The 25,327-nt window shown below is 42.9% G+C and overlaps 1 protein-coding gene across 4 annotated transcripts in view; it reads right to left on the reverse strand.

Annotated features, from left to right (window-relative positions):
• Positions 1–25,327, reverse strand: part of MAPRE2 (microtubule associated protein RP/EB family member 2) — a 2,455,004-nt gene that overhangs the window by 268,420 nt on the left and 2,161,257 nt on the right. The gene's annotated exons all lie outside the window — the stretch shown is intronic.

The raw sequence follows: 25,327 nt of genomic DNA on the forward strand, positions 1-25,327 counted from the left end.
ACTCAAGTACACAGTGAACAGTCCTAGCAAGAATCAAGAGGGCAAATGGGTTAGTGGCTGATGTCAGTGTACACAGTGTCAGTATATTACAGTGTATATTCACAGCCCATCCGCGGTGGTGGTGCTGCGGTAGCTTTGTCGCCTCACAGTAAGACGCTGACCGGTTCGACTCTCAGCTAGAGCGTCTTCTGCGTGGAGACATGCGTGAATGGGTGTACCTTTGTTGAAGGATGTGCGTTAAGGCTGGCAACTCAGCATGTAAACATCAACTGCCAATCATTAGCAGACCGGAGTTCCGCTGTGGCGACCCCTAACCGGGAAAAGCCGAAAGACACAACATTCACAACCCCATGTGCCCATACCCTCTGAACTGATGGACATTAGTACTAATATAACAGTGATCAGCTAACAGAGAAACTGTACATTGTGCATGTGGCCCTGTTCAATACGTCAGACCACATTTAGACCAGCTCTGAGTCTGCTTCCTGGATAACACACAAAGTATTTTAATAATGCTATGCTACAAGCCTCTTAATACTGCAAGACAGGATAACCAGTATATGACATTCTACTAGCCAGACTCATGATTTTTTTCTGAATTACAAATGGCCATGTATTGTCCTACACCAAGTGTATATACTTGTGTACCTAGTGTCACTGTTCTATGGCATGAATTATACATGTGACTGGACTTGTAATTTTTTTTCAGTACCAAAAATTGATGTATGAAATGTGTGACTATGTCTCTGCACAACAGAGAAAAAGTGTACCAGTCTCAGTCTTTGAGGCTTGTAACGTGTTTTGGGAAAGCACAAAGTCTCCAGAGCTGTGGACGAGGGTAAGGCAGTCCACACAGCCTATCTGGACCTCGCTAAAGCCTTTGACACCATCCCCCACTCTGGAATCATAGATAAACTTACTAAGCTTGGCATAAATCCCTACGTCACTCAATGGGTTGCTAACTGGCTTACTGACAGAACCCAGACAGTAAAAGTAGCCGACTCCAAATCCAGCTCCAGACAAGTGACAAGTGGAGTACCTCAGGGTTCAGTTCTGGGACCACTCTTGTTTAGCATCTACTTCTCTGAAGTACAGGCCAACACTAAGGGACTCTGGCTAACAAAGTTTGCAGATGACTGCAAACTGGGAGCCATTATTGAATCCCCAAATGATGTGGATATTCTACAAAAGGGCCTTACAGAAACAGATGCCTGGTGCCAGAGCCATGGGCTCAAGCTTAATGCCAAGAAATGTATAGTTATCCCCTTTGGAAAAAAACATGTACCCATGAATTACCACATAGGTGGCAGGACACTAAACATCGAAAGTGTGATGAGAGACTTAGGGACACAGGTGGACAGTGTTCTCACTTTCGATAACCACATTGCCACAACAGTCAGGAAATCCTTCTATGTGGCACAGCTCATCACTAAGGGCTTTTCATCCAGAAAAAAGGAGGTCATTGTCCCATTGTACTCATCCCTCATTAGACCCATTATAGAGTATAATGCCCCGTTTGGTGTGTACCTCACAAGACATCTGCAACAGTTTGAAAGGCCACAGAAATACCTCACTAAATGAATCACAGGCCTAAAGCAGATGCCATATACTGACCACCTAAAAAAACTCCAGCTATACTCTGTGGCATATCGTCTACTCAGAGGCGATCTCTGCTTAACATACAAGGCCTTGTCAAACCCTGAGCTGTTGGACATGCTCCACTTAAAGAAATCCCAATCCCGCAGAGCCACACGCTCCAGGGATCTAGACCTTGTCATCACAATGAACAAAACATGCTGGAGGGATAGGTTCCTGACCCAGAGACTCCCCATACTCTGGAATAGACTGCCCATACATATCAAGCAGAGCGCCTCATTGGCCCTCTTCAAAATGAACCTTGATGATTGGATGGGAGATAGGAAATTCACCCCGGGGATCATGTCAGTCACCCTGCTAGACAGGGGCCTGGAGAAGTAAATATTGTGGGAAGAAATATCCAGGGAATTGTTATGGCTAGGCTTGCATAGGCCCTAGGGCCGATAGCCTAGTAGCAACCTATGAACCTATAAGAACTATACATGCATACATAAATAATGTGCAACAGATATGTAAAACACAAAATGTAACTGTTTTGCCATATGATTACAAGATCTGTGACGGCTCATGGTCAAGCTGGAGCTAAATGTTGTAGAAAGTAGTTAAAAGGTTTTATGAATTTCCTTCTAAGGGAATAACAGCAAAGCTACAACAGGTAATTGCTGTGAAAAAGTAATCAAGCATATTTATCCATGCATGTGAGTTGTTATCCAGACCAAGAAAAAATAATCCCTTAATTAAAACAAGATGGAGCACTGGCACACCTCTCAACTGTCTAGATTTTCACAGAATGTCCAGATTTTTGCCCCATATTTTTGGTCTGTTCCTCATGAAATTTGTGTTTTTCTGGATTTTTATGGCAGATCAGCGAGGACTGACCACTAAATAATGAAAAGCATTGAGGTTTCAGACTTTATATAATTCAGAACATGAATGGTAACACAGGGCCTTTTATTCTAGCAACTTTCTAAGTTTATAAGAGCAATATTTAAAATTTGCCCCTATTTTTGGGACTTTGCCCCCCCATTATTTTTGGCTTTGTCCAGATTTTTTGTGCTAAGAGGTTGAGAGGCATGCAGGTTAGTTTCTCCAAGGCACTAGCTCATGGAAAGTTTCTAGAAAGTACCATGGACTGTGGTTCACAGACAGGAGAAAGTTTTGAAAGGATGGTTTCTGTTAGTGGATATATTGTAAGACATCCCTCCCAGGATCAGATGGAATGGCCCTCTTTCCAAAGACAGTTGAACTGACAGCCATAAGTTTACTGTTTGAAGCGACTGTTGCCCAGGACTTTGCTGAGTAAAGACTAGTTTGCTAACCTGTGATATTAACTTTATTTCTACAGTTGTGCACCTGTCTATTATATGCTGAAGATTCAGATTTTGTAGGCGGTACAGTAACTCTTCAGTTACATATAGCTGGGAAAGACTTTGCTGGTTAGACAAGTTTTTCTTTTTAAACACTTTGTTTGCTTAAACTGCTTATTCTTCAGGTTTCCATGTGTAGTTATGTATTTCTCTGCATATCTAACTTTTAACTGTAGTGGCAAACTTTTAGTTATGTACTTACCATAACTTTGGATGTATGGGCTCCATCTCGCCTACATTCATAATTGATAGGTTCAGAGCCGATCCGTCGGCTCCGACTCGGCCACTATACACTAGAACGAAGTCTCTCATTGGCTGGGCTACCCCTTATCCCATAATGCACCACGCCTGCTTCCCCAGATCTTGTTTGTTCGCTTTCATACATACATACAGGTACAGAACACATACCAATAACTGTAACCAACCAGAGCCCTTCCAGAGGAGAGCTTAGCAAGATCAATATATCCTCCAAATCCAAAAGGTAGGGGGAAGGAGGGTGGGTATGTATGAATGTAGGCGAGATGGATCCCATACATCCAAAGTTATGGTAAGTACATAACTAAAAGATGTAATGGGATCCTATCTCGCCTACATTCATAATTGATGGGACAGCGTCCCTAGCAGCTAAAAACCCCGGGTGGCACACTGGAACACACTCCTGAGAACTGTGGAACCAAATGAAGCTCTGCCTCAGGAAGCCACATCAACTTTGTAATGAGAAATGAAGGTGTGCGGAGAAGACCAAGTAGCAGCCGCACAAATATCATCTATTGAAACTTTGGAGTGAAAAACTACAGAGGTTGCCATAGCCCTGGTAGAATGAGCTTTGAGTGGGAAAGGCAACTCTCTACCTGACTGGGAATAAATGAAAGAGATGCAATCCTTAATCCATTTGGCAATGGTGGTTTTGGCAACTGGTAGACCTAACCTATTCTCCGCAAAGGACACAAACAGTTGGTCAGATTTCCGTGTCTGAGTGGTTCTTTCTAAGTAAAAACGCAGTTGCCTGTGAACATCCAGCTGGTGGAAGGTATATTCTGCTCTATTAGAGAAATTTGGAAAGAAAACTGGGAGCTCCAATGATTGCTGAATGCATAAAGGGGACGCTGCTTTAGGCAAAAAGGATGGATTCAATCTAAGGGAAACTCTGTCTTTGTGAAAAATCAAATAAGGAGGAGAAGAACAGAGAGCCTGAAGCTCCGAAACATGCTTAGCAGAAGTTATTGCCACAAGAAAAGCAGTTTTCCACGACAGGAATTTTATATCACAAGTGGCTGCCGGCTCAAAAGGACGGGCAGTTAAAGAGGCCAGAACCAAATTCAAGTCCCAAGGGGGCACAGGATGAGCCATAGGAGGCCTGAGGAGCCAGGCTCCCTTAAGAAAGGACTTGCAAAGTCTGTTAGCCATTAAAGAAGGCTCTATAGCAACATGAAAATTAGATATAGCCGCCAGTTGAACTTTAAGTGTGGAGACTGAAGAGCCTGAATGAAACAATGAAGCTAGAAATTCCAAGACCTGCGGAACTGAGGCCGTAAGAGGATCAATGCCTAGCTACTGGGCCCAACAAACAAACCTTTTCCATTTGCTGGAATAGAGCTTAACGGTAGATGGTTTGTGGGAAGAAGACAAGATGTGCATCACTTCCGAAGAAAGAGAAAGATCTCTAACTAAGGATGGAAGTGGAGTAACCAAGCAGCCAGTCGCAATGACCGGAGGGATGGATGAGAGTGTCCCGACTGATTGGACAACAGATCCGGCACTGGGTCCAGAATCCAGGGGCCCTGTACCGCATACTTCTGAAGGAAAGGGAACCAAACCTGACAGGGCCAATGTGGGGCGACCAAAATCATGTGGCACCCGACATGAAGAGCTTTCTGAATCACCCTCAGGAGAAGGGGAATCGGGGGGAAGGCATAAAGCAGACCCGGGGCCAATTGTGGGCTAGGGCATCCCTGGGAGACTGGCCCTGAGAGGGTGTCAGAGTGAAGAACTCTCTGCACTTCGCATTGTTGGGGCTGGCGAACAAGTCGCAACAAGGGAGACCCCATTTGGCGAAGATCTACGCAGCCACTCTGTTGTTGAGGGACCACTCGTGGGGCAACAGGAGAGTCCTGCTGAGCCTGTCTGCAATCACATTGGCTTTTCCCGGAATGTGCGTGGCTACTAAGAAATGTCGAGAGGTTATGGCCCAGCGCCATACTCTCATGGCCTCCCTGCAAAGGTGTAGGACCTGGTTCCGCCCTGCTTGTTTATGTGCCAAACTACCGACATGTTGTAGGATAGAATCGCAATAGTACCTTGGGGGAGAGCATGATGAAGTGCCTGTAAAACCAGAAGCACCACTCTCATTTCCAGGATACTGATGTGAAGGTGCGCTTCGCAATCCTGCCAAGTGTCTTGGACAGACCTGTCCAGATAATGACCCCCCCACCCTATCTGGGAGGCGTCCGTGGTCACTGTGGCAACAGGGGGCTGAAGGGCGAAAGGACGCCTCCGGTCCAGGTTGGACCGACATAGCCACCAACGGAGGTCCCGACGACAACTGTCCATAATCAGAACTAGGTGGTTCAGAGGAAGTTCTTGGTATGAGCATTGAACCGATAATAGCCATTGCAGCACCTGCATGTGCAGCCTGGCTAATGGTACTAGGAGGATAGTTGCAGCCATCGTGCCCAATAACTGAAGAATCTGTCTGGCAGGAACTCGAGATTTGGGTAACAAATTTAGAACTTGTGATTGTAGAACCTGAATTCTCTCTGATGGCAAAAATGCCCGCATCCTTTTTGTGTCTAACTCTGCGCCTATGAAGGTGATACGATGAGATGGCCGCAGCACAGATTTTTTCCAATTGAAAGTGATTCCTAGCGAGAGACCCAAGGTTACTGTGGCCCTCAGCGTTCAAATCAGTAGATGCTTGGAGGTGGCAGTGAGGAGCCAGTCGTCGAGATAGGGAAACACTTGGGATCCTAGACTTCTCAAGTGAGCTGTCACCACTGCCAGACACTTGGTAAACACCCTGGGGGCTGTGGTGAGACCAAAGGGCAGTGCACGAAACTGGAAATGACTGGTTCCTAGGCGGGAGCGTAAATGACTCCTGGACTCTTGACGTATCAAAATGTGATTGTAAGCGTCCTTGAGGTCTATGGAGCACATCCAGACATCCTTCTCCAATAACGGGAGAATGGACTGAAGGGTGACTATCCGGAACTTGGACTTCTTCACAAAATGATTTAAAGAGCTTAGGTCCAAAATGGGCCTGACGTCCCCTGTCTTTTTTGGCACCAAAAATAATCTTGAGTAAGTTCCTGATCCGATCTGGTCGGTGGGGACGGGCTGGATGACCCCTTTGCTTAGCAGCTTTGAAACTTCTACGGCTGCCAGATCCCGTTGACTGGGTGGCACGTCCGGGATCCCCCTTGTAGGAGGAGGGGGCTTGAAAAAGGGGATGAGGTAGCCTCCGGTTACAATGCGAAGCACCCACTGATCCTTGGTTATCGATTCCCAAGCCTGTGGGTGTTTTGCAAAATGACCCCCGACCTGCTCCAGAGAAGCACAGCCGCTCAACATCCTAGGGATGTTGAGGGTAGGAGGAACCATGACAGGAGTCGCGGTCTCCAGAGTTACGGGGGACTCTGCCACCTCTAGGGCGGCGTCTTCCTGAATCCCCCCCCCTGCCTCTGGAGGGGGGATCACTCGGTGGAGTAGAGAAGAACTTTTGGGATTTCCTGAACCACATTTTCCCTCCTCTCTAGGCCTTGGGATAAGGTCTAGAGGGAGCGGAAAAACGGGCCCCAACAGCAGTCAAGGTCTTGCCCTCCTGCTCGCACTGAGTAAGTGTGTCCTTCACCTTGGGTCCAAACAAAGAAGACCCATCAAAGGGGGCGTCGGCGAAGGAAGACTTAAAGGCCTCCGCGAGTGGACACAAGCGTAACCAGGCTTGTCTCCTAAGAGCCACTCCTGTGCCCGCTGCTCTACTTGCCCCTTCGGCTGCATAGGAAATGAGCCTCATGGACGAGTTGACAATAGAAGATAGGGTAGTCATCTGGGCACCTACGGTCTGTGCTAATGCCTCAGGAAGGTTACCCGCAAGGGACTCTCCTAACTCCTTGAGGAGGTCCCTTTGGAGCCTTGTAAAATGACAGAGATAGTTCAGCGACCGCAGAGTAAAGGTCGCTGAAGAAAGGGTACGCTTCCCGTACCTATCCATGCTCCTAGAATCCTTATTAGGAGGATGAATAGACGTTGAAGCCTCTGCCACGTCTGATGCCACCACCATAGCATCAACTGCAACACCCTTAGTGAGGAATTCCTTCTGGGGAGGGGCTGAAAGAAACTTATTGGGCCTGGCAGACACCGGTTCCGCCGTATCAGGATGTTCCCACACCCTCCGAGAGATTAGATCCAACAACTCGTCGAAGGGTGGAGACACCCAGGAGGAGGAGGGCTGGGCCCCGAAGGCCTTGAGGAAAACTGACTCCTCAGCGGTAGGGGCTTTGGATTGCCAATCGCCTCTCTGTCTCAAGATATCAAGGATATCTGAGAAGGAGACGTCATCCGAGGACGATTTATGGGACCCCTCCGCATCATCGAGGTCAGTATCTGAAATGATGGATTCATCTTGGGAATCAACGTGCTTCCTCTTACACAGTTTCTTCCTTGGGGGTTCATCCAAAGCAGATTCAGAAGGACCCCCCCGGAAGAAGGGAACCCGCCAAGGGGGTATCCTCAGGCCCTGGGGCCCCACTGTCGTGGGAAAGAATGTCTCCAGAGGCACCAGTACACAAAACTTGGGACGGTGAGGTAGAAACCTGCTGAACCGGCAAGGTCATGGCCAGCGCACTCCTCATGGCCTCAAAAGCAGGACCTCCAGACTCTGCAGAGGGCACTTGCTGAGAGACCATGGCGGTACCGGGAATACCTGCGGCCGATGCTCCGAGGGGAAGACTGGGCATCGAAGAGACGAGCTCCACAGTGTTGCCCAGGGCCCCCGCCAAGGAAGACACGGTACCAAACCCTGACACCGAGGACAGGGTAGGAATGAAGGTCAGAGCAGAGAAACTCCGAGGGGGTCCCTGCTCCGACTGGACGATTCCGCTGCGTTCTACCTGCACCGACTCCAACGGCTCCAAGGGGGTCGGAGGAGGAATCAGATGCATGGGATGTGGAATCGGCTCCGAAGCTGCGTGGGCTGGAGCCGAGATCATTTTAGTAAAAACTGGGGACTGGAACAGCCTCTGGATAACCCTATCCAAATCCGAATCCGACAACCTAGAGGATTTGGAGGAAACAGATTGGGGCCGAGAACACTTCTGCCTCGGCTCCGACAAAGCAGGGGATCGGCTCCGAAAGGGGTCCAGCACTATCGGACCCGAGACCGGAACCGTTTGCAACATTGTCGGTGCCGAAGGCGGCTCCGGAGCCGAGGGGGAAGAGTCTGAGCTGCACACCGGTGAGATCAGATCACAAACTAATCTCGCTGGAGGTCCTCATCCCGCCCCCACCTGAAATAAAAAAGACCACAGTAAAGAACTTCTCGAAAGCCGACTTCACACTTCTAAAGACTAGTGTGGTCTCCTTTAAGGCCCCCGAACTGGCGGTAAACATTACTCAAGCCGCTGAATCACTTACAAATGCCTTCTACCAGCATCTGCAGGGCTGCATGGATCAGGCAATCCCAAGCAAAACAAAGACTCTTTGTACCAAAGGCAAGCGTCCAGTCTGGTGGACCCCAGCCATAAACAAACTCTACAACAAAAGGAGGAAGCTACTACAAGACAGAGCAAAATCCTTAAAAGGTAAGACACCGCTGAGCACTATAAGTAAAAAGCTAAGAGCTCTCATCAAATCATCCAAAGCTAATTTTGAGAGAAAAATAGCTAAGGACTCAAAAGACAATCATAAGGCATTCTTTAGCTATGTTAGAAACCTGGGAGGAAACTCCCAGATATGCTCAGAATTAGTTCAAAATGATATGAAGATTACTGATCCTACAGACATTGCCAACATACTGGCTGACAGGTTCAGTGCAAACAAATGATTGTAGCCCCCAAACATCTCTAATGCCCAGGTGAGAACTGCACTCTCCAAGGCAAAAAACACAGCATCCATGGGACCTGATGGTGTCCCCGGCTGTGTGCTCCACGAACTCAACGAGGAATTAAACCCCCAGTTAGGACAGCTGTTTAATCTTAGTCTCACCTCCGGATACGTACCCAGGGAGTGGCGCACAGCGACTGTGGTCCCACTTCACAAAGGCGGTGCCTCCACCGACCCTGGAAATTACCGTCCCATTAGCTTGACAAGCCTTATCTGCAAAGCCATGGAGAGGATCATAATGGATCTCATAAATAAAGACATAGGGAATTTGCAGACTTTGGATCCAACCCAGTTTGGCTTTGTCAAAGGCAGATCATGCCTTTTAAACTTGGTTGACTTTTTCGAGACAGTCACCAAGGCCATAGATGAGGGAAAGGCAGTCCATACAGCCTACCTTGACCTGGCGAAGGCCTTCGATACAATACCCCACTCAGGTATCATTGAAAAACTCATCAGCTTAAATGTAAACCCATACATCACAAGATGGGTTGCAAACTGGCTGAGTGACAGAACCCACAGGGTCAGAGTTGCTGGCGCCATGTCAGACTCAAAGCCTGTCACAAGTGGTGTCCCACAGGGCTCAGTCCTGGGCCCACTCTTGTTTGGCATCTACTTTTCTGAAGTACAAGCAAACACAGGAAGGTTATGGCTGACAAAGTCTGCAGATGACTGCAAACTGGGCGCCGTAGTCGAAAACACATCTGACACAGATATCCTTCAGAAGGATCTCACAGAAACGGATAACTGGTGCCAGAGCCATGGCCTAAAGTTAAATGCCAAGAAATGCATAGTCATACCCTTCGGGAAAAACAAGGTTACCCCTAGCTACCATATAGGTGGCAATCCACTGAGCACAGAAGAAGTTATCAGGGACCTGGGGACCCAGGTTGACAGTAGCCTTTCATTCGACACTCATATTGCTAAAGTAGTTAGGAAGACCTTCTACATTGCCCACCTTATCATAAAGGGATTCACATCTAGATCAAGGGAGGTCTTAGTCTCCCTATACTCATCACTCATCAGACCAATGATTGAGTACAATGCCCCATTAGGAATGTATCTGACCCGACACTTGCAGCAGCTGGAGAGGCCACAAAAGTTCCTCACCAAAAGGATAAAAGGTCTCAAAAATCTGTCTTATGCTGCCCGACTGAAAGAACTCCAGCTCTATTCAGTTGCTTACCGCTTGCTCAGAGGTGACCTGTGCCTGACATACAAGGCCATGTCAAACCCAGATTTGATGAACATGCTTCACCTCAAAAAATCTAGATCCCTCAGAGCCACAAGGGCGGGAGACTTAAACCTCGACACGGTTATTAATAGGACGTGCTGGAGGGATAGATTCATCACCCAAAGACTCCCTATGCTGTGGAACAAAATCCTGGTATATGTGAGGCAGAGCACCTCGCTGGCCTTGTTCAAGAGGAATCTTGACCAATGGATGGGAGATCGCAGATATACCCCAGGGATTACCTCAGTGTTACTGCTCGACAGAGGCACAGCAAAATAATGGGCATAGTTTCTCCAAACTAAAGGGGTGGCGTAAGCCACAAAACTATGGGCTAGGCTTGTAAATGCCCTCGGGCAGATAGCCTAGTATAAACCTATGAACCTATGAACACCTCCAAGGGCTCCGAGACCAAGGGAGCCGAGGTAGGTGATTGGCCTCTCGATGCACTAACCTGCGGCTCCGACATCAATGGAGCCGAGGAAAGAAGCACCGAGGCAGACCCTTCAGCCATCGGCTCCGAAACCATTGGAGCCGAGGAAGAAGACGTCGACCTTTGTTTCTTAGCTGTTGGGTCCAACGGACTGGTCGGAGCCGACGATCTATGCTTCTTGGGTGTCGGGCCCGACGGACTGGTCGGAGCCGACAATCTCTTCTTTTTTGAAGCTGGAGATGAAGCCAAAGCTTCTTCAAATGAAGGCTTAATCAAACCCCTAAGTATCAATTTGTTTTTTTCTCTCCTGGAGAACCCTGGAGGAAAAAGCGTGACACACACTGCCAGTATCCTGTAAATGTTTAGGCCCTAAACAGTACACGCAGACAGCATGGCTGTCTGTAATAGACATTTTGTAATTACATTTTGTACACTTTTTGAACCCTGACTTTTGCTCCTTAGACATTTTCAGAAGAAAAAACAGGTAACTGACAACAAGGAAAAAACAAGTAACAAATGTATGGGCTAAAGCCCTCTAACTTAAACGGGCTTAGCCCAACACAACAGGTCAAACACACAGAGAAGGAACTACGTGGGCTAAAGCCCTCTAACTTAAACGGGCTTAGCCCGAAAACTATTTCAGTCACACTACAAGAAAAATTAGAAAATACACAATAAGGGCAAAGGCCCTCTAACTTACACGGGCCTTGCCCAGTCCACTAGTAGCATGAAAATGAATAAAATAAAATTTTACACCAAACTGACCACAAACGCTCACAAAGCTGTTAAACAGCTGTTTGTTCAAATTCTGACAGAAACCCTAGTCAAAAAAGACCAAAAGGTCAAGAAAAAACACTTAGCTCCAGCCAAGTCGAGACCACGTCCAGCTTGAAAAACGGCAAACGAGATCTGGGGAAGCAGGCGTGGTGCATTATGGGATAAGGGGTAGCCCAGCCAATGAGAGACTTTGTTCTAGTGTATAGTGGCCGAGTCGGATCCGACGGATCGGCTCCGAACCCATCAATTATGAATGTAGGCGAGATAGGATCCCATTACATCTTCTTTTTATAAGCATTCTTATTTACTCTTTTGTAAAAACTTGTGGTTGACTTACTGATAAGAGTGTACTTACTGGAAATACTGACCGGCTGCTGGTATCCACTTCTTTTGGGTCAAACTACTCTGTCATACACTACCATTTGTGTTTATAGTTGCATGGCATTTTCAATAGTGGAACAGTGAGTGGAATTCTACATGCATATTAATTTGGAATGGTGGGCGTGCTCTGTCTTGGTCTAGGACAGAAAACTGTAGTACAGGGACTATTATCAGCCTTTCCTGTAGAGTAGTGTGTGTATGTGTGTGTGTGTGTGTGTGTTTGTGTGTGTGTGTGTGTGTGTGTGTGTGTGTGTGTGTGTGTGTGTGTGTGACATGTAATAATTTAATCAATGTACTGTGTGTGGGGAAGGCAGCACTGGAAGATGATGAACTCAAAGCAGGTGTGGGAAAGGGGTCTGGACACTGATCTGTGGATACCCAGTGTAAAGCTTATTATTGGGAGTGGACTCTACAGGCCCCTAGCCTAGGGAAATAGTACTTATTTCCTATAGCCTCTTGATGTCACGTTTCACTTAGTGAGGTGCTGGTAATTCACTTGTGTGTACATTTTATACTTCGATCTGCTTGGTGCCAGTGGTGTGATTGTAAAATCATACCCCTACCCCCCTGGTAGCCATCAGATCAGTGTGGACAGTGGAGCAGATATAAAGACTGCAGCCACTACCCACCATCACATCTAGTGCCAGTATTTCATAAATCCTAACTTCTACATTTAACAATATTCCTTTGCATTACCTGTGCAAACAATAACACCTGAAAGGTTGGGTGTTACAAGTTAACAATAAGCCACCCAGCTGCTATGGCTCTCCACCCACAGAACAGCCATTACTTACTTGTAAAGCCAAACCTGAAGGGCATTACTGTTCTTAGAGAATCATATTACTTGCAGGAATTTTTTTTATTACACTTTAAGTGTTAAAATAAATAGCTAAGTTAGTATTTTTATAAAAAAAAATAGTCATTCATCTGAATGACTTTTATTATGGTGGAGAAAGAAGTAGTTGTCTTATAACATTCTTTTTTACTTTATGATACTTTAAAAGAAACCTATTTACAAGGAATTAATAATAGAAAATGTATCTTGAGGAGGTTAAGTAGAGATGCAGAATCCCCTTAATGCTTTTTTTAATGTCTTGGTTACCAATAAACAGTTACACTCTTTCCCATCTATGGTGTGGCACAAATATGCCAGTGCTGTTACACTCCCTCCCAGCAATAGTGTGGCACAAATATGCTGCTGCTGTTATACATTCTCCCAGCTATGGTGTGGCACAAATATGCCACTGCTTTTACACTCCCTCCAAGCTATGGTGCAGCACAAATATTTTGCTGCTGTTACACTCCGTCCCTGCTACAGTGTGGCACAAATATGCTGCTGCTGTTACAGTCCCTCTCAGCTACAGTGTGGCACAAATATGTCACTGCTGTTACACTCCCTCTCAGCTACGGTGAGGCACAAATATGCTGCTGCATTTACACTCCCTCCCAGCTACTGTGTGGCACAAATATGCTGCTGCTGTTAGACTCCCTCCCAGCTACAGTGTGGCACAAATATGCTACTGCTGTTACACTCCTTTCCAGGTACATGTAGCACAAGTATGTTGCTGCTGTTACACTCCCTCCTAGCTACAATGTGGCACAAATATGCTGCTGCTGTTATTACAGCAACTACTTATCTGAACAACAGGTTATCCAAACAAAATCTTTGGGCATGGGGCTTTCATTTAAATAGGGCAATAATATTTTTATTGAAAGAAGTCAAAACTTCCATGTAACAACAAAAATAGCATAATTTATTAACAAGAGCTGTTATTATGTAAGGTGATGAGGGTCTTTTCTACAATTTCATGGATATTATTATTTATGGGTCTATATTATAATTGCAAAAGCTGTCTTTCGCGAATACATGCTCATCGACACATAAATGTTGTAGAACGAGAACAGCGAAGTACCAAAAAAGTGAAATGGAGAATGCTGAACGCATTCCCAGAAGTAACAGCACCATACAGGTAAGGTAAACCTAACTGTACAAACCTTACCTAAAACACTTTTTCAAATGTTTTTGCAGGGGGGCAAGCCCCCTGTACCCCCTCCACCCCCTTACTTATATATACCAACTCTGAGACTGCACTACAGTGGGGAAAAGGATTAATTTCCTCATCCCCACGATCACCCTGCTAGTCAAGAAAATCCGTTTGGCATTCTCCATTTCACTTTTTTGGTACTTCGCTGTTCTCATTCTTCGATGTATATCTGTCGATGAACATGTATTTGCGAAAGACAGCTTTCGCGATTCTGATACAGACCCTTATTTACTGCTGAAATACATTTCTAGTGAAGGGTAAAATGGCAGTGATTAAAACTTTATCTCTGATGGTGCATTGATGCAGTGTCATAAATAATTTCTCATTTTTTTGTGTGTAGGGGGTCTCCTTGTTCATTACTGTAGCATTTTGGGACCCTCATTGTCTAAATGGGTCTGTTCCATGTTTGTCCATTTTCTAAAAGGGTGTAAACATCTGCATACCCTGAAATGACAGCACTTACTATCTGTCCTCAGGTACTGTTTTATGGAAGCTCAGCCAAAGCATGCATTCACCATGTAGTTTTCTTTCTTGATTAATTCTATGGCTAAACTCCAGATTCAAATAAACAGATTACTAGACCAAGTAAATTTGTTTGGTAAGCCAATCTACAATCTAAAGCAATGCCAGAAAATATAACATTACGAAGATGAATATGGACATATATTGGCAAAGCACTGGTTTATTCCTTGGCAGTCTTTTGCTTAAATTAAATGATTTTATTAAAAATATTAAAGATGCCTCTGACCTACTAATGTCTCAAGAATTTGTTCCTGAGGGTTGAAAAACATGAATGAGTATCTCTAGATTTGCCAAGATGCTTTCAGGAACTTGGTCTGAAACATGCATTCTTATAGTCTGGCATTGCTGATTCATGAATGAACTAGAACAGGCAGGTTATATTATACCTATTATAAATAAAAATCAAATGTAATAAAGCAGAAATTAGGTATATTAACTACAATCCAAATAAATACAAGCAAGTAGATGAAAGAGCACTGTTACGTTTCTTGACTCTTGAAATTTACATGATTTAACAAAACATTACATAGTGGTCAAATGCTATGAAAGTCCATGTACGTCTGTGTTACTATTAATGTTTAATTGAACTTTTATCTTGTTTCCTAAAACTCCTGAATACTTAAACATCTGCATACTCATATTAGCTCAGTAAACTAAATATGCTACTTTTGCTCAGTGTAAGAATGTCTCATAAGTTACTATGAAACCACTAAGCTAATCATATTTGTGAATCTCTGACATTATGTAAAACATTTCACTACAGTGTATAGTCAAAAACATTGTCTTAACTACCACACCGTGTTTAAGTCACATTTTATATTATGACCTAACACTGTTTTACAATATCATGTCTCTGAATAGGTAATTTCTGAAATGGTTCTATGGACCACTCAACCTAGTTACTTAAAATGAATAATTAAGATAAATGTTTCATTATTTCTTGTCAGACGCTCTGCATGATAACAAAGCTCCAGATTTTAATCCTTCCTGCAAGAGGAAAGGCATCTCCTTCTGACCCACCCATGCAGGGTTGACTTACTGGAAAATACAAGTACATAAATTTATCCCAGAATCCCTTAGCTGAAGTTAGACATGAGTGGGGCCAGTCACACTCCCGGAATATTGTGCTATTAACCCTTGGATTTCTGGTATCTGCTTCTGTTACACCTATGGTAGGGATTTTTGTAAATATGGACTATAATACTGATGTTTGTCATCTTGTGTTTTTCTTGCCCCCCCCTCCATCATGATAGGAGTGGTAGAGCCACAAAAATGAGTGCTTATTTTTATCCATGCACTGCTTGTTTGTTTGTCTTTTCGGATATTCCCGGTTAGGGGTCGCCACAGCGGAACTCTGGTACGCTAATGATTGGCAGTCGATTTTTATGGTGCCGAGTTGCCAGCCCAACACCCAACCTTCAATGAAGGTACACCCATTCACGCATGTCTTTCGGGGGTCACTCGAATGTGGGGAGGACATGCAGACTCCACACAGAAGGCACTCCAGCCTAGAATCGAACAGGAGAACCTCTTGCTGTGCGGCAACAATGCTACCGCTGTACCACCATGGCTTTTTTTATCCACACACTGCAATGCATCTAAATATGCATGAGATGTTAATAACTTCCTCACCTTCTCCAGGTGACACCAGATGCTAAGCCTCTATGACTTCCTTCCTGAGAAAAGAGGACAGGCCAATTGCTGCTCTTCTTTCCTCGTCTGCCAGCATTGTCAGTATTCTTACCTGTTCTTAAACTTGGATCACTGCAGGTAAAATCAAGTGGCTTCCTTTCACACCAAGGTCCACTTCAAAGCTTCTCTACTTAACATGAAAAATTCTGCCTAATGTACTAGCTTACATCACCAACATCTCTGTGTTTATGACCACCTCTTCACTAGAACTAAGTAAAACGTAGCCAATGACATGTACAACAAGTTACATGTTGTCATGACATTCACATGCCTGCTGGCAGTAACACAGCAACCTGGAGTAAACAAGCCTATACTTATAAAACAGAACCATGTTGTAATATACTAACCTGAATGGGCAGAATAAATCCAACTAAGGAAAGTTAAGACATACTAACTGTATAATGCCTAGGCCAGGTTGGACAGTTTGACTATTATAAAAGTAGTCAAACCAGCTTGCTTCAAGGATATTTGGCAAAATCAGGCTAACCATATAAAAGAACAGGTTTGGAAAATATTCAAGCTCATCAGTGTGCACATGCAGAATGGGCATTTTTACCTGCTTTAGGTGACACTCACCAGTGTCTATTCTCATGGAGAGCAAATTGCAAGACTAGATCAGTATGAGACAAGAGGCAGGGTACTGATTCCTTCCTCAGTCTAGAATGCCACTGGATGACTATGGAAACAGCAATCCATTTTACTATCAGATTGCCAGGAAAATACAGGAACTCCAGTGGTGGAGAAGGTTGTTGTTTTCAGATAACCACAGATGATGTTCCAAAGGAATTGACAACTAGAAGATCAAAAAGAAAGTGAGCAGATTCACCAGAAGGGCTTGCTCACACCAAACCACCAGATAGTGATGATAAGAAGCCACAGTCTGGTCTGCAGCCACTGCATTATAATTGAGAGAGATCAGATGCACCGGGCAGGATTGTAGTCACTATGTCACCAAAGGAATATAATACATGTGAAAGGTGGAGTGGTGACCAGCTGCAACAGGCTGGCAAGCAATAAGACAGCCAATCATGATAGATGGATGCTGATTAGATGTGCAAGCATATGGCCTCTGTGTTAGAAAGGATGGTGACAATGCACCATTGGCAGGCCACTAATTAGCAGTTCATTAAGCATGGTGATAATATGTATCACTGAAGCATGCAGCCACTAATTTATCAGAGACTGTAATCAGATGTACCATGCAGCCATTAGATTATCGGAGACTGTAATCAGATGTACCATGCAGGCATGCAGCCATTAGATTATAAGAGATAGTTATCAGATGTACCATGCAGGCATGCAGCCATTAGATTATAAGAGATAGTTATCAGATGTACCATGCAGGCATGCAGCCATTAGATTACCAGAGATTGTTATCAGATGTACCAGTCAGGCATGCAGCCACTAGTTTAACAGAGGTGGTGATCAGATGTACTATGGAGACATGCAGCAATTAGTTTAACACAGGCAGAGGAGGTGATCAGATGTATGCCCCTAGTCTACCACAGTACAAGAAATTTTTGATGCGTCTTCCATTTGTACTTAAGTTTTCTTCACAGTAAGTAATAAAGAGCTGATTACTGTCGTCAGGGAAAAGGAATTCATTCTGAATTTTGGCAGAAAATACTGCATAACCTTAGCTTTCTGTTTAAATAAATACATTTTACCTTTATGAGATAGTCTGCTGCTTTCTTCTTGGTGGAGCTAATAAGCTGTTGACAGCACACTGATTTACATTAAGTGTCCTTATTTGGTATTTCGACTGATACTGCTATTTTCCTTAGTCACCAAAATGTCATCAAGCTTCCTACTCAGTCATCCTATGCAGCTCATTCAGTCCCCCTGGTGTACAGCCCACAGCCTCTTTTGTTCCTCTTGGGGAGTGAGAGTTGGGCACCACCAAGTAATACTGTCATTTTTGGTAATACTAGGGATGTTTTGGCTTTACGTTACTACACCCCCTTGCCACTGCTGTGACTTCTATGTAAGTTATTGCACCATGGTATGTGTGGCATAGGCTTGTAAGGGCCCTGGGGCCATTAGTATAGTAATCTCCTATGATCCTATATACACATGCATACAGTCCATGACTTTGTGGTGCTGTGATATGGCCCCTTACCTCTGATGTGGATGAGTCAGTATATGCCATCTTCTCCCCCTCCCCAATGCCAGCTCCTACAGCATCTGAGATGTTAGTCAAATATGCATCACTGAGGGCAAAGTCAGGGCTTTATCCCTCTAAGGCATGGTGCAGATATTTTTCATTTGTTCTTTACTGCTGTTTGTTAACAGTTAGCGTACCTACAAAGTTTACACATAATAAAGAAACATGATTGTATTTAATTTCAAACACATATCCATGTATTTATGCATCCTCAACCCTTTTTTCTCCTTTTTACACAAGGGGTAATTTCAAACAAATATGTTACCACAAATCTGCAATATAACAGCTTTCTACTTAATTTACAATGATATTTCTCTATCCTCTTTAATTACCTGCAGGCATTTCCTCATCATTATCAAAACGCATTTCAATATTTAGGTGACCATATCATTAAACCATCACATAACTTTCCCTTACTTTAATACACTATTTGTCTGGCGTGAAAGCTGGGTATACCATGTTTCCAATTAATTACCATTAACCATCCCATTCTCAAACTATGTATAAAGTTTCCAAATTTGGCTCTCTTCATTTTGACCCTATCACACCATCGGATGTAACCCTCTGTTCTAGTCATATTGTCTTATCTCTGATTACTTTATCCCTTTATTTGTGAATGTGCTGCTCCCTAGCATCCTTTCCAAATCCTCCAGTCACCCAGTAGTAACCCTGCCCATTAAATATGCCAACTTTGTGCAAAAACTCCATACAGCCTCCCCAGATTGTGCCTCTCTTTTAGATATCCTCACCATCTACCTTTATCTTATTCACACTGTACTGCTTAAAAGTGTCCATACTTCATACATTCTGCAGTATCAAATTGTCTGTTAAACATTACACTTCTTATTACCCAGTTCTGAGGTGACTGTTATACTAAAACAAGGCACCCAACTCATAGCTGTCTACACATTTTCATCAACTCATTAATTTCACCAATCCGTGTCATGATACAGAACATCACCTTTGTCCACCCATCAGTCTATCCAACAGGAGATAATGGCGCCTCCTTCCACTTACTTTATCACCATATTTCTTTAAATCACTTACAGTAGCCATTTTGTCCAGTCAAATAAAGCATAAGTAGCACAACTATCTTCTTCTCCAGCATCTATTTCTCACACAGAATAAATTGCATCCATTGTGAATAGTATAAATCTTAAATATCTCCAGTCTCCGCATTCCACCTACAGTTATAACAGCAACCTTCAAATTCACACGATGTACATTTACACAGTACATCAGCTGGCATCTGTCAGACCAACCAACAGAGTACAAAAGTGTCTCTTTTCTTTTCTGTTATTCCAGATTATTAAACATTCACCATGGCCTTCTGTCCAGTCAGCTAAAGAATAATGGATGCTGTGACAGTACTTACTCAAAGTAATGCTAACAGCCTCAATCCTTGTGTCGAACTGAATTGGAGTATACCATCACATGATGGCATATACTTTTTCTGTTTCATGCCCCAAATACTAGGGAACAGATATACTCAGAGTCTTTCGACTTCATGATTCGGATGCTAACTAACATTAGCCGTGCCCCAGGAATGACACACTTGCAAGCAGCTTCATCAGCGAGCCCAGTGTCCATGATACAGGCTGGTATGTTCACACTACTGAAGTTGTACAGTGGTCTCTGAACTGCTCAGGCATAGCACACTGTGAAAACCTGTGTGAAGGACAGGTTAGTAGAGTGTGCAATGCCTTTCTGAACCTCAGGGTTCAAACTATACCTGAAATATATAAAATCATTTTGCCTTTACTCTTCATTTCACATATATTCTGCTTTCACCTTTCACAAGTAACACAATTTAGACACGTGATAAACAACCCTGTGAAGCACAACCACAGCTGTTTCTTCTAAGTACCTGATACAGCATCCCACCCAGTCTGTCTTCATGCAAACAAAAAAGACTTAACCCACACAAAGCTGTGGAGTGCCTTTCAGTACTGGCATTCAGAAATGTTGGTACAAAGAAAGAATACAGTTAATTGCACTTGATTCTGCACAATAACACTTTGGGCCAGGGATGGCTGCTCCCTTCACTCCTATCTCGCTATGTTTCTGTTATAAGTCGTAATTACATACATTCAATAGTTTTTGGAGTCTTCTCACTACTAATAACTGGTCTAACACATCTTTAGTTTCTAAGCAGCTTTCAATCATTTCTTTATAAACTATATTGTTTCCAAAGTATGAATCAAATGTCTTTTCAACAAAAACAGTCTTTTGTATAAAAGGTGGAACATCCCAGTGGTGCATTTATTACATAACCCAAAACGCTTTCCTTTATGTTTTGTTATTTCTGTACGACTAGTATTTTACTGTGTTGCATAATGTTTATTTTCTCTATAAAATGACTGCGTAATGGGTATGTACCATTTTAAATCAGACACACATTAAGAGCTGCACATGGTTAATGCTTCTCCATACTTTCACAAGCCTAAGCAAATTTAATGACTATTGCCTTAAGGCCCAATAGTTGCAAACATCAGCTAACCAACATTTAGTTACACTTTGTTGACTTTCACAAGGCTAAGCAAATTTAATGACTATTGCCTTAAGGCCCAATAGTTGCAAACATCAGCTAACCAACATTTAGTTACACTTTGTTGACTTTCACAAGGCTAAGCAAATTTAATGACTATTGCCTTAACTATTGCCAAATTTGCAAACATCATCTAAAAACATCAGCTTAGTAACTTTTTTTGTGACTTCACAAGCAAGCAAATTTAATGACTATTGCCTTAAGACCCGGTAGTTGCAAACATCAGTTAACCAACAATTTAGTTACACTTTGTTGACTGGGTTATTCCTACTAGAATGGTGGCCAGTTTTCTGGGAAGAGACAGCAGAAGGCAGTGCTGTCTTTTTAAGTTGTGTGTAGATGTCTACTACTACCACAAACACTCTGAGCACATTGTGTATTTTCTTTGTCCACTGGTCCTGCATTTGTTTTACTGTTTTTGCTTGTTGTTTGTATGGAGCATTCCATTAGGGTGTCACCCTCACTCATCATGTTAATGTCATGACCATGTGAAAACACCCTTACAGACTTATGTGACTGTGTATGGAGCTTGTGAATCCCCTGGGCCACCATCTTTTATAAATGTTCTATGCTTTCTGGTTTTCAGTTAAATGACTTCTGCTACGCTGTTGATATTTTTATTTCCTTTTCAAGAATTACAACCATAAACCTAGTGTAATGTCAGGAATGATTATGTTTGGTACTCTAACTATTGCTTTCAGCTTATGAACTTTTCAATGCTACACATGGGAATCATAATTTAAGCTAGGTATCTCTTTCTCTGATTTACTTTTGCTATATGCCACACTCACTATGCAAGATCATAAATATATGACCTTGTCTTGATTCAGTAAACTGAAAATGGTCATTCTAAAAATGTTACATTCATTCACATTTCTTCTTGGGCTGTTGGAGAAAACTGGTCATGCCCAGTTGAAAACAAACTATTTACAATTCAATCAAATCTACTTATAACATCTGCATAACAAAATAGTGATAAATAAATTGTTTGCAGTTATCCAGCTAAATACGAGTTGCCTAAAACATTGTAAAGCCTTAAGAAAATGGTTGAAGTAATAAGCCCCAATGACAAGTACCTGCAACACAAGACAGACCATTTTCTATTGTTTACCATAATGCTATGTAAGCACTCACCATTATTATAAAATCAATGCTGCTGCTAAATAATAATAAAAAATGCATTCCAAATGAAACTTAAAGACATCAAATGTTAGACAACTGAGAAGCTTTACCACCACAGTTAAAAAGCACTTGCTTGGGACTATGAGACCAGCAGATGGTAGGAGTGGCACTGTTTCAAGGTCTGGAACACACAGTGAGACAGGACAGCAGTAGGAAACACATTACTTAAGAAATGTGTGACAAGTAGACAGGCTGATGTCAGCTACTAAACAAGTGAATGTGAACATACTTCCTAATATGAAAAAAATACCATGAAAGTGCTGGTTGCCATCACCCTATTTCTTAGACCAGTGCTTGAACAAGCCAGCAGCAGAAGGATTAAAGGCCATCATCATTTTCAGGGAATAAGCTAATAGCATCATATGTTAAATGACTATGTTGGCCATTGTCATCTCTAGAAAATGATGATTGAAGGGTATTATATTCTGAAACAGATAAGGGGAAAAAGCTTCAGGTCAATAGTGAGGAATGATCAAAGTTAGCCCACACGACTAGGTGATGAAGACATTGAACTTGAGGAGCCCCAGTAGAAGATACACTTCCCAGTGGGGTCACAGAAATGCATTCCTCTCTCTCTATCTCGGCTTTTCCCGGTTAGGGGTCGCCACAGCGGATCGCCTTGTCTGCTCATGATTGGCAGTGGAGTTTTTACGGTGTCGAGTTGCCAGCCCGGCACCCAACCTTCCATAGAAGGCACACACACGCATGCACTCATGCCTAGGGACACTTTTAGCATGTCCAATCCACCTGCAGCATGTCTTTGGGGATGTGGGAGGAAACCAGATCACCCGGAGAAAACCCACACGACCAGAGGGAGGACATGCAGACTCGGCACAGAAGAGCCTCTTGCTGAGTACCTAAAAAGGTTTACTAGAGACTAAATCCAAGAGGGAGATTGTATAAGAAAATGAAATGGAGTAAATATAACTAAAAATTAATACAGACGGTATTTCTGCTTATAAACATGCACCACTAAGTGTAAATTCTGAAGCAATGCCATATGGTAGAACTTTTGATGAATACACCATTATTTATACTTTGGAGCCTCATGGATATTCATCCAAAGACAGTACTCATGCATATTTACCTTGGGAAAAATATAAAAGTGGAGTATTTTTGCAAACATGGATGTATGGAGACATATGTATATAGGCTGGGCACACAGTTTGTGAAGCACAAATTTGCATAAAAGTGGAATTTTCTGCATATTTTAATATGGATGTACACTTAAGGTAAATGCACAAGAGCTACTACTATAACTGTTCACCAGCTCCCCCTCCAGTAAAAGCAGAAAACAGTGCACATCACCTACCCCACAACCTGGAGGTTTCCCCCCTAAAGTCTGAATAAATACACAGCATGCTGCAATAAAAATAGTTTAAGCTATATAAAATACTGAAACAGGACAAATAATGTGTAGTTCTGGCTCTTACCTCCACAAAAAGCATTACATTTATAAGCAATGACATATTAAATACATACTGTAATAATGAATAATCCATGAGATATAGTTATATTAGGGACATGCATACCCCCCTGCAGCATTCAAACTGAGCATGAAACAACTTAATACTGTACTAGAAAAAACAGCTGCCTCACTCACTGGTCTCCTCGAGCATATTTATGTTCTATAACAAAAGGCTTGCTGAAAACACAAAAATCTTAATGTGTTTCTTATTTCTTAAGTATTCAAAATTGTTTAACATGCCTATTAAAAATGTCAAATGAGTGATTTTTCAGATTAATAGTGTTATCTCCATAAATAATGCAGTTAATATTAAGGAAAACTACAATGTGACAAAGTTATTCAATAATGTAATAAGGTATGTCATCACTACAAACCTCATATGAAAGGACACTTTGTCTTCAACCAAATAAACGGGTACAGCAATCATAAAACATCAAATGATGTCATACCTTAAGGCTTGTCAAGAGAAATGTGCACGGTAAGAACATGGAAGAACAAGGTAGACTGCATGTCACTGACTACACCCCAGACCATCTAGGTACAGCTAGTGGCCTAGTAGTTAGAGAAGCTGATGAAGGATCAGAGAGGAATGAAAATGCAGTGCCTGCATGCTTCTTTCAGAGGGAAGGATAAAGGATACATGTCTGATTTTGGAGCATGCCTATTTTGCATTCTGGAGCATGCCTATTATGCAGTTCTCGCTAGAGACTAGAGCCAGTGATAAAAGGACATGTTTCATAGCTTACAGGGCAATAGAGGAACAGGTCAACATGGAGGTGATGATGTCCTTGCAATGGCCATTGCATACCTACCATTAGTATGTCAGAGGTAGGGGTGTATTAAAAAAAAAGCTGCCATTCCTGCTGCGATAAGCAATGCTGTGGTGCTGCAGATCACTCTTGCATCTGTGCCTTAAACTGCTCTAACACATGGGGATAGCAGCCCCAAAGTCCAAGGGGTGAAATCCAGACATAGAAGCCCATGGAACTATGGTAGTCCTGAAGAGCACCAATGCAGTTGCTACACTGCCCAAGAAAGAAAGTCAGACAAAGTGAGAGGAAAATGAAGTAAGAGAAGTGAAAAATATCCACGTGGTAACAGTTTTGGATAAAAAAATGTGTTCCAAAAATCTTGGTACAGTCATCACAGCCTTTCAGACAAAATGCCATGCAGTTTCAAAGATGTTTTTTGTAATGTTGTCATCTTGGACCAAACATTGTACAAAGTAAGCAAAACTTCAGCTGAATAAACAAGTGGAAAAAAAATAGTGAGAGCAAAATGCATAATTCACCATGTACAACCAACGATGTTTTAATGAGAATAATTCAAACGCGGATACAAGGAGCGTAATGACACTGCCGAGTTTTACTGTCCATCTTGTATTCACTGGAAAAGGCTTCAAGACATCATGCTGAAGCAACAAAGTGAGCTCAAGTCACAAAAGCAGCTTCCAGTGTAATAAACAATCCTACTACTATTAGCAAAATAACCGCTAGCCAACCTGGTAAATGCTCTGTAGCTACGTTAATAATATGTAAAATTCCACTGTGGTAAAAACAGAGCCAAAGCAGGAATCTCCCAATAAAACCTGTATTTACTTCACAATAAAAATGATAGATAAAACAGGATCCTGTTTTATCTATCGTTTTTATTGTGAAATAAATACAAGTTTTATTGGGAGATTCCTGCTTTGGCTCCGTTTTTACCACAGTGGAATCCTACTACTATGTTGTACAGTGCTTTCATTAATAACTTTTTTCATAGACCATGTCACATCTGTAATGAATGCATGTTATCAAGATAGAGTAAAATGCACACAGACAACAAT

Source organism: Protopterus annectens, chromosome 3.part1 (genome assembly GCF_019279795.1).
Source record: "Protopterus annectens isolate FY-2018-M chromosome 3.part1, PAN1.0, whole genome shotgun sequence".
Lineage (NCBI taxonomy): Eukaryota > Metazoa > Chordata > Ceratodontiformes > Protopteridae > Protopterus > Protopterus annectens.